At 35.3% G+C, this 8,717-nt stretch overlaps 1 pseudogene; it reads right to left on the bottom strand.

Annotated features, from left to right (window-relative positions):
• Positions 1 to 368: 368 nt before the first annotated feature.
• LOC149176042 (glutathione S-transferase DHAR3, chloroplastic pseudogene) lies at positions 369 to 1,440 on the bottom strand (annotated as a pseudogene).
• Between the last annotated feature and the right edge of the window lie 7,277 nt (positions 1,441 to 8,717).

The raw sequence follows: 8,717 nt of genomic DNA, 5'->3' as shown, positions 1-8,717 counted from the left end.
ACAGTAGCAAGTGAAAAAAGAGACGGAGCGGATGCATTTTCAGCAAACTTGGGAGAAATTAATACACAAGCGTTATATGAAAGGACTCAGTTGTTGGCCCTCCCCAGTAGATGTTGTGTAGCAAAATCATCAGAGCGAACTTGCTTCATTTCTTGGTTGTTATATTGATCACGTTGTAGTGATATTACGCACAATAATACTCTATCTACATCTATGGAATCTAGAATCCTATTTTGATGTATGGATGTAGATTTTTCGGTTGTTTTATGGAGCAAAAAATAGTACATAGTTTTTTTGGGTTGTTTTCTAATTGGTTTGTGACGTCATTTTCACTTCTGAAGCAATAGATCCATAATTCTAGCATTAACTTATAGGTTATGGAAAAATGTAACATTCAAAAGAGTTGAAAATACATACACAGTTTCCTTCTTAGGTGGGGTTGCCAAAGGTGGTTTCGGGTACTTTTCCTCCAATATCTAGGTTATAACATCAGAGTCTGGAATCCACTTATAATCAATCTTGATGATAGGAGATTTTCCTTGAGGGTTCATATGTAAAAACCTATGCACCAACATCTTCAACTTAGCTCCACCTAATTTCCCACATAAACATAGGCACAGTCTCACACTCGTAATTGGTTTTAACCATAGCCATAAAGAAATGGCCTACAATGAAAATGAAAAATAATATATGGGCCTCGGAACCAGAAATTTACCAGTCAGGTTTGTTACTAGTATCAATGAACTTCATGTTGCATGGGACCTGTTTTTCCTCAAGAGTAAGCAAAACCCTCTCGCTGAAGGGACCTGCTCAAAGATGTGGTCAATACATTAAGCTTTACTTCATACATTAAAATGCTTGAAATGCATTGATAGACGGTAAATTTTTTGACAAATAAAGATGAAATAAAAGCCAAGAAATGCAACATTGAATCATTATGCTAAAAAAGGGGAAAATGATAGGAAAATTACTTACAGTCCCCAAGGAACCTGTGCAAAGATGTGTTCAATACATTAAGCTTTACTTCATACATTAAAATGCCCGAAATGCATCAATACACCACAATAAATTGTTTGACAAATAAAGATGAAATAAAAACTGAAGAAAACAGGAAATGCAAGATTGAATAGTTATGCTAAAACAAGGGAACATGATAGGAAAAATTGTTTACAGTCCCCAAGCTTGTCAGGTGCACCTGCGGCAGCCTTAACACAGACTTCCACTGCTTCAGCCATGCTCACAATTGATGTACTGCCAATCTTCCTCCTGTGGAGCAAGACCCTAAATCTAACCCCTTTCTCGCAAAACAAATAGGTACCCGAGACCAATATTAAAGGCTCTACGATACAACACCAGTGATTCGAGAGAGTCACAGCGTAGATCTTTTGCTACAATAAGAGACAAAGTGGAAGCTACACTAAGCATGGATATCATAGCCATCTCTGACTTCTATAAATAGACCTCACTCTCATAGGTTTCCATCCTCCCCATTTTTATGACACGCACATCTAACATTGGACAAATTTTGTCACAATATCATAAACACTGGTGAAAATATTTGAATCCAAAAATATAGAGCATTGACTTTTGAGTTCCATATATGTAACTGTGCATTCAAATATAGAATATCAACACATCATGATTGACAGAGAAAGGAATCATTCACTAAGAAGCAGACAATGTAACAGTGTACCCATCTAGACTCTGAAAATACAAAACAAAAGAAAGACTGTCAGCACAAACCCATTTAGCGATAGATCAATAGAATGAATGCCTCTCCCTATTTGAATTGCAAGGAATGTAACAATTTATTCCTACAACAAAATCATTATGGTAGAGAGTATATTTGCTACTCTTACCTAAGAATATTACCCTTTCCATGTCAGAGTTGTACATGTCCATAATGACATCTCCATGTACAAATCACAAACCTCTTGATACACTAAAAATGAATTCATGAATGGTTAGAGAAATGGTATAAAGAAGGAAAAACAATTATGTTAAACAAGAGAGGCTTACACTGTCTTCTTTATTTATAATATTTTGAATGCAAGAAATTATTCTTATACTGCAGATAATACCCATGTGCTCATACCTGAAGTAGAAAATTTGCTTAACGAATCTGCTTGAAATACATGTTTAAAGCACCATCCACATCTTTACTCTTGGTACTCTTTCAGGTATCAAGAGCTCCAAAGACATACCAAATACAAAGGAAAGGCTATCATTATGTTAACACAAAAACAAAAGAAAGACTGTCAACAACAAACACTTTCAACACAAAATCCATTTAGTGTTAGATCAATATAATGAATACCTCTGCTAGATGCAGCACTCTAGACGTGTGACCTATAAAGCTATATTATCTTAACGATATATGGAAATTTCCACAAGGTTAGCTAGTTCTGGCTAAATCAATGTGAGGAGATGATACCCCTATGCTCATTCCTGAAGGAGGACAATATGCTTAATGGATGTGCGTGAGATACATGTTAAAAGCACTAGCCGCATCTTTATGCTTTGTCCTCTTTAAGATATCAGGAGCTCCAAAGACTTTCCAAAACCTAAGAGTCTCATCTCCTGCAACCAATGCAACGGTGTACCCATCTGGACTCTGAAAATACAAAACAAAAGAAAGACTGTCAACAAAAAGGCTAAGACTATCAGCACAAACCCATTTAGCGATAAATCAATAGAATGAATACCTCTGCCTATTTGAATTGCAAGGAATGTAACAATTTATTCCTATAACAAAATCATTATGGTATAGAGTATATTCGCTACTCTTACCTAAGAAGATTACCCTTTCCATGTCAGACTTGTACATGTCCAGAACAACATCTCCATGTACAAATCACAAACCTCTTGATACACTAAAAATGAATTCATGAATGGTTAGAGAAATGGTATAAAAAGGAAAAAAAAGTTATGTTAAACAAGAGAGGCTTACAATGTCTTCTTTATTTATAATATTTTGAATGCAAGAAATTATTCTTATACCGCAGATAATACCCATGTGCTCATACCTAAAGCGGTAAATCTTCTTAACGAATCTGCTTGAAATACATGTTTAACATGCCATCCACATCTTTACTCTTGGTACTATTTAAGGTATTAAGAGCTCCAAATACTTACCAAATACAAAGTAAATGGTGTCATTGTGTCAACGCAAAAACAAAGGAAAGACTGTCAGCACAAAAACAAAGTATTTCAACACAAAATCCATTTAGCGTTAGATCAATACAATGAATACCCCTGTCATATGCATCACTTTAGACGTGTGACCTGTAGAGCTATCTTATCTTAACCATATATGGATATTTCGATAAGGTCAGTTGGTTCTAGTTAAATCAATGTGAATAGCTAATACCCCTATGCTCATTCCTGAAGGAGGGCAATACACTTAGCAGATATGTGTGAAATACATGTTAAAAGCACCAGCCGCATCTTTACACTTTGTCTTCTTTAAGGTATCAGGAGCTCCGAAGACTTGCCAAAACTTAAGAGCCTCATCTCTTGCAACCAATGCAACAATGTACCCATCTGGACTCTGAAAATACAAAACAAAAGAAAGATTGTCAGCAAAAAGGCTAAGATTGTTACCACAAACCCATTTAATGATATATCAATAGAATGAATACCTCTGTCTATTTGAATTGCAAGGAATGTAACAATTTATTCCTACAACAAAATCATTATGGTACAGAGTATATTCGCTACTCTTACCTGAGAAGATTACCCTTTCCATGTCAGACTTGTACATGTCCAAAACAACATATCCACATACAAATCAAAAACCTCTTGATACACTAAAAATGAATTCATGAATGGTTAGAGAAATGGTATAAAGAAGGAAAAAAAGTGATGTTAAACAAGACAGGCTTATAGTGTCATCTTTATTTATAAAATTTTGAATGCAAGAAATTATTCTTATACCGAAAATAATACCCATGTGCTCATACCTGCAGTGGTAAATATGCTTAACGAACATGCTTGAAATACATGTTTAAAGCACCGGTTGATATGTAGTATGCTTTCAAACCAGAATGCAATAAAAGAGCTAGAAAGTACTGAATATATATGTCCTCTTACATACTTAAACCAATTCCCAAAAATATTCAGATGAAGACAAGTTGTCTAAAGTCATCCCTAGTGCATACAAAAGGCTAGGAAATCTTGACCAGACTTTACTTGAAGCATACAATTTTTGGATGTCTAGAATAGTATGTTAAAATTTCACTACATGGAAAACAAACCTGCAAACTTAAGGAACTCTCAAAACTACTTCTGTGTGCTAGATCTGAAATCTCAAATGCTAACTGAAAACTGACAGCAAAACAAAACAATTTACAGCATTCAAAAAATCATCTCTATTTGTCTTTATTAGCTTGGGAAAGGAAAAATAGTGCACACACTCTCTGGTAAACTAAATGGATAACAAAAACAATAGGGACACCTTAACTAGTGCATCCTAATCAAACCCTAATTCTACTCTAGGGAAGTGTACCTAGGCTACATGCACCAGATGCTTATAATATATCACCTCAACTATGGAATAGTGTGCCCTAGCTAAGCGTGATCCACATGGAATTCTAATTTTAGAACTCTGGTAAACTAAATGAATAATAGAAGCAGCAGGGACACCTTTTCTAGTGCATCCTAATCAAACTGACATTCTAATCTAGGGAAGTGTACACAGGCTACATGCAACAGATGCTTATAATAGATAACCTCACCTGTGGAATACTGTGACCTACCTAAGTCTAATCCACATGGCATTCCAATTTTTGAACTAAATTGGACAAAAAAACACATCTAAGGATGGCACATGCTCTTTTTAGCGAATTTGCAGCAACCTCAACTCAACCATATATTAGCAGCCAAGTTGGACACTAAATTGTTGTCTGGTCCGCCCTTGTTTGTGAGATGAGGGATCTCATCCACATAGCAATTTGACTGCTAAAGTCTACCATACATGTTAGGGAACCTATCTACTTTTTGTACATTGACGAATCAACCAAATTTGAATCTGAATCTGCCGAAAACTTCAAAATATGTATCATAAAAGTAGCCTAGGGTTTATTGTCGATTACCCAAAACTTCTTCAGAATCTCAATTGCTTACTTAACTGTGTTCGAGGACCAGTTGAACTCAACTTAGCCAAACCTCCAAGACCAAGAAATAACACATGAGGTTGATGTCCTTCATGTCAAATTTACTTGCCAGTTTCTTATTTCACCATGGGATAGAGTTTTTTAAACTAACTGTTAGGACCAGATAATATACATACAACACAAATATAAGCATATGAAATTTATCATAATCAAACAAATAATAAAACTTAGGACCTGCAACGGTCTTAGTGATTCCCATAATCTGTAAGTACCCATAAATCCATGAGTACTAAGAACACGAGGCTACTTTAGCCCAGAAAGGGACTTCTTCAACTTGCACACATGGGTATCACATTCTAACAAAGATATTATATTTGAACCCAAGCTGAAACAAAACCATGAATCAATCTTCCTGCCACCTGCATCTTTGTCCCTGTCAAAATCCATTAAAGCATGCAGCAGCTCAAAGCACTGTGCTAGTGTGCCCTTTAAGTACCTCGCATACCTCAGACCATGGAGCATATTTGTAGCAACCTTAGCTCAACCACATATTAATCGCCAATCTAGACACTAAATTGGTGTCTGAGCCCCCCTTGTTTGTGAGACAAGGGATCTCATTGACACAGTAATTTGACTGCTAAATTCTAGTAGACATGTTAGGAAACCTATATACTTTTTGTACATTGACGAATCAACCAAATCTGAACCTTAATCTAATGATGAATTCAAAATATGTATCATAAAAGTAGCCTATGGTTTATTTTCCATTATCCAAAACTTCTTCAGAATATCAATTGCTTACTTACCCCTATCTGAGGACCACCTCACCTCAACTCATCCAAACCTCTAGGACCAAGAAATAACACATGAAGTGTATGTCCTTCATGTCAATTTCACTTGCGAGTTTCTTCTTGCACCATGGGATAGAGTTTTTTAAACTAACTTTTAGGACCAGGTCATCTACATACAACACAAATATAAGCATATCAAATTGATCATAATCGAACAAATAATACAAGTTAGGACCTGCAACAGTCTTAGTGATGCCCATAATATGTAAGTACTCATAAAAAAAACAAAGTATCTTCAAAATTTGTTTTGTTGCACACATAATTAGTTTATGTTTGGACCCTCACAACCTAGTGCACGCCTTAGAAGCTAGAGAATTGCACACTCAAGATATTAAAATTTAACACATATCAATCCTTTTTGTCCTCTTTTTGGGAGACACTACATTAATTGTGGGTGTGGAATGCTCATCACATTGAAGACCCTCCTCATTTTTTCTATCTCCCATTCGCTAAAATTCAGCAATGGTTTCCTACCAAGGTTCAAGAATGACAATTGGATGATTTTGTGCAACAAGCAAATCATCATGTGCTTGTATCTCCTTCCCATGCTCACTCCCAGATGTTTCACCTAATTCCTATACACCACACACTTTAACTTGTTAGAATAACATTATACCTCCAATTGATTTATTGCATTATTCATATAATATTATAAACAACTAACCTCAGATCCATAACCAGTAATTAATTTTTCCCCTTGATTTATCATGCGTTGGGGAAGACCTTGGGAACCATGTAATAAAGCATATTTTAGGTCTTCCTCTGAAGCTTCCTTTTGAAACTGGTGAACATACATTAACAAAGATAATCATATCTATAAGGTAAAATAACTAATAAGATACAATTAACTCAATGTGGCCATGGTTACTTTGCCTAAAATAGAAAATATAATAGATGGAAATATCACTTACCATACCACCACGAATACTATTATATCCACCAGAGCCTAATTTGTGAGATCCAATTTTTGACACCCTAGCTTGGGTTTCTTTTCTTGTATCTCGTAAAAATCTCTTAGCTCCTCATTGTGCATATGGCGTATAGTTTGGATTTTTGAGGAATTTCCTCTTAAACTTGGCATCTTTCATAAGTTCATCCCACGTCACTTGGTCTGTGATCCAAGCCAGACGTGGATACGTCAAGTTTTTTGTCAACTTTGCCCTTAAATTGGACCTCTTTGAGTGCATGTATTTACTTGCAATATGTAAAATAAGTTCCTTAGCAAATCCAGGATTACCAAATGTTATTACTACATCTTTAAATAGTTCCTCTTTTTTGGCATTGACTTGTTTCCTCCAATCCATTTGGACGGTATTTCCAAATAATTGTTCTGCACGATGAAAATAAAGTGATAAAATTTCAGCCCTGTTTCATCCTTCAAGACATTTCCTTCTAAGGTGAGCAAGATTGTAACTTCTTGCATTCCTATTGTGGTCACTGATGATATTGTTGTATTCTTGGGGATTGAGGAAGTTTCCCTTATAGATACATTCGGCACTTTGTCACTTATTTCCTGCGTTTACAATGAAATTGTGGAACTGTTAAGAACCCAACCAAAATATGAAACTATTTTACCCGTTGATCTCTTGGAGGAGCTACACTCTCCAACAATGACATTTCCCATAACTAAATTTGTTCAATTATTTCTTGTCTGATTTGAACATTTGAACGAATATCTGGTAGGAGCCTTAATATTCTTGTTTGTGAGTCTATACGACTTCTCAAAGAAACTTGTTCTGGTCCTGGTGGGAGAATGCAGACTGGACCCACATTTGATGTAAAGGGCATGTTATGGGGTTCTGGTCTAGGTGTAGATGGCATAACATGACCCTCTATACCAATAGATTGTGTAAAGGGCATGTTATGGGGTTCTGGTCTAGGTGTAGATAGCATAACATGACCCTCTATAACAAAAAATTGTATACTTGTTGGAGTCACCCTAGAAACATCCTGCAAGGCACAAATATAAATAATAAGATGGAATTATAGATGAATAATGTTGAAATATGTAACTAGGTTTGGTCCTCATAATGACATACGTAATCACAATTCTATGTAATTTATGTAAAAAAAGGAAAAAGAAGATTATTTTTGTTATGACTGAGGCATGGGTTTCATGAACACATAAAGAAGCAAGTCCCATTATAGAATGACAATATCTCAGAAGACTCATTAAAAGAAGGTCATGAAGGTGGAAAATGATCAGTGAAATGTATAGTACCATTGCAAAGAATCATGGCAACCAAAATACTAATCACTACAGATAGGTGTCCATGAGGTATGTATAATAATTTTATTTTAAATGGTCCATCATAAGATGTAGTAGGGTTGAATTTATGGGTTTATATTTTAGGAAATACCCTAGCATTTATAAACCTTAATCTTAAGGTATTTGTTCCCTATGATTCGATTTCTAGGGCATGGGATAAGCTCTAGAATGACATAAAAGGAAAAGAGTATGATCTAAGGTTTGAATTTAAGAAACCCTAAAATGCAAAATGGTGGCTTTTGACAGTTTTGGATCCATTGGGGAAATCAACTTTATTTTTTGAGCTATGTAAAATCATGTAAACACACTTTTGAGAATTTTAATGAAATAGGCCTTGCATTGGAAGCTAGAACAGGAGATCTATCCCAATAGAGGGGTGGACTCCTTTAAAATTTACTTTTTGATCTTTTTAGTAAACTGATCTTCTACCAAAAACACATATAAATTTAACTTACAAATTGTTAAAAATCTTCAAGTTTACAT

The sequence above is a fragment of the Pinus tabuliformis genome, chromosome 4_1 (assembly GCF_031772625.1).
Source record: "Pinus tabuliformis cultivar Carrire ecotype Pingquan chromosome 4_1, CPIR1, whole genome shotgun sequence".
In the NCBI taxonomy this organism is placed as follows: domain Eukaryota; kingdom Viridiplantae; phylum Streptophyta; class Pinopsida; order Pinales; family Pinaceae; genus Pinus; species Pinus tabuliformis.
This window is presented reverse-complemented; position numbering and strand designations above follow the sequence as displayed.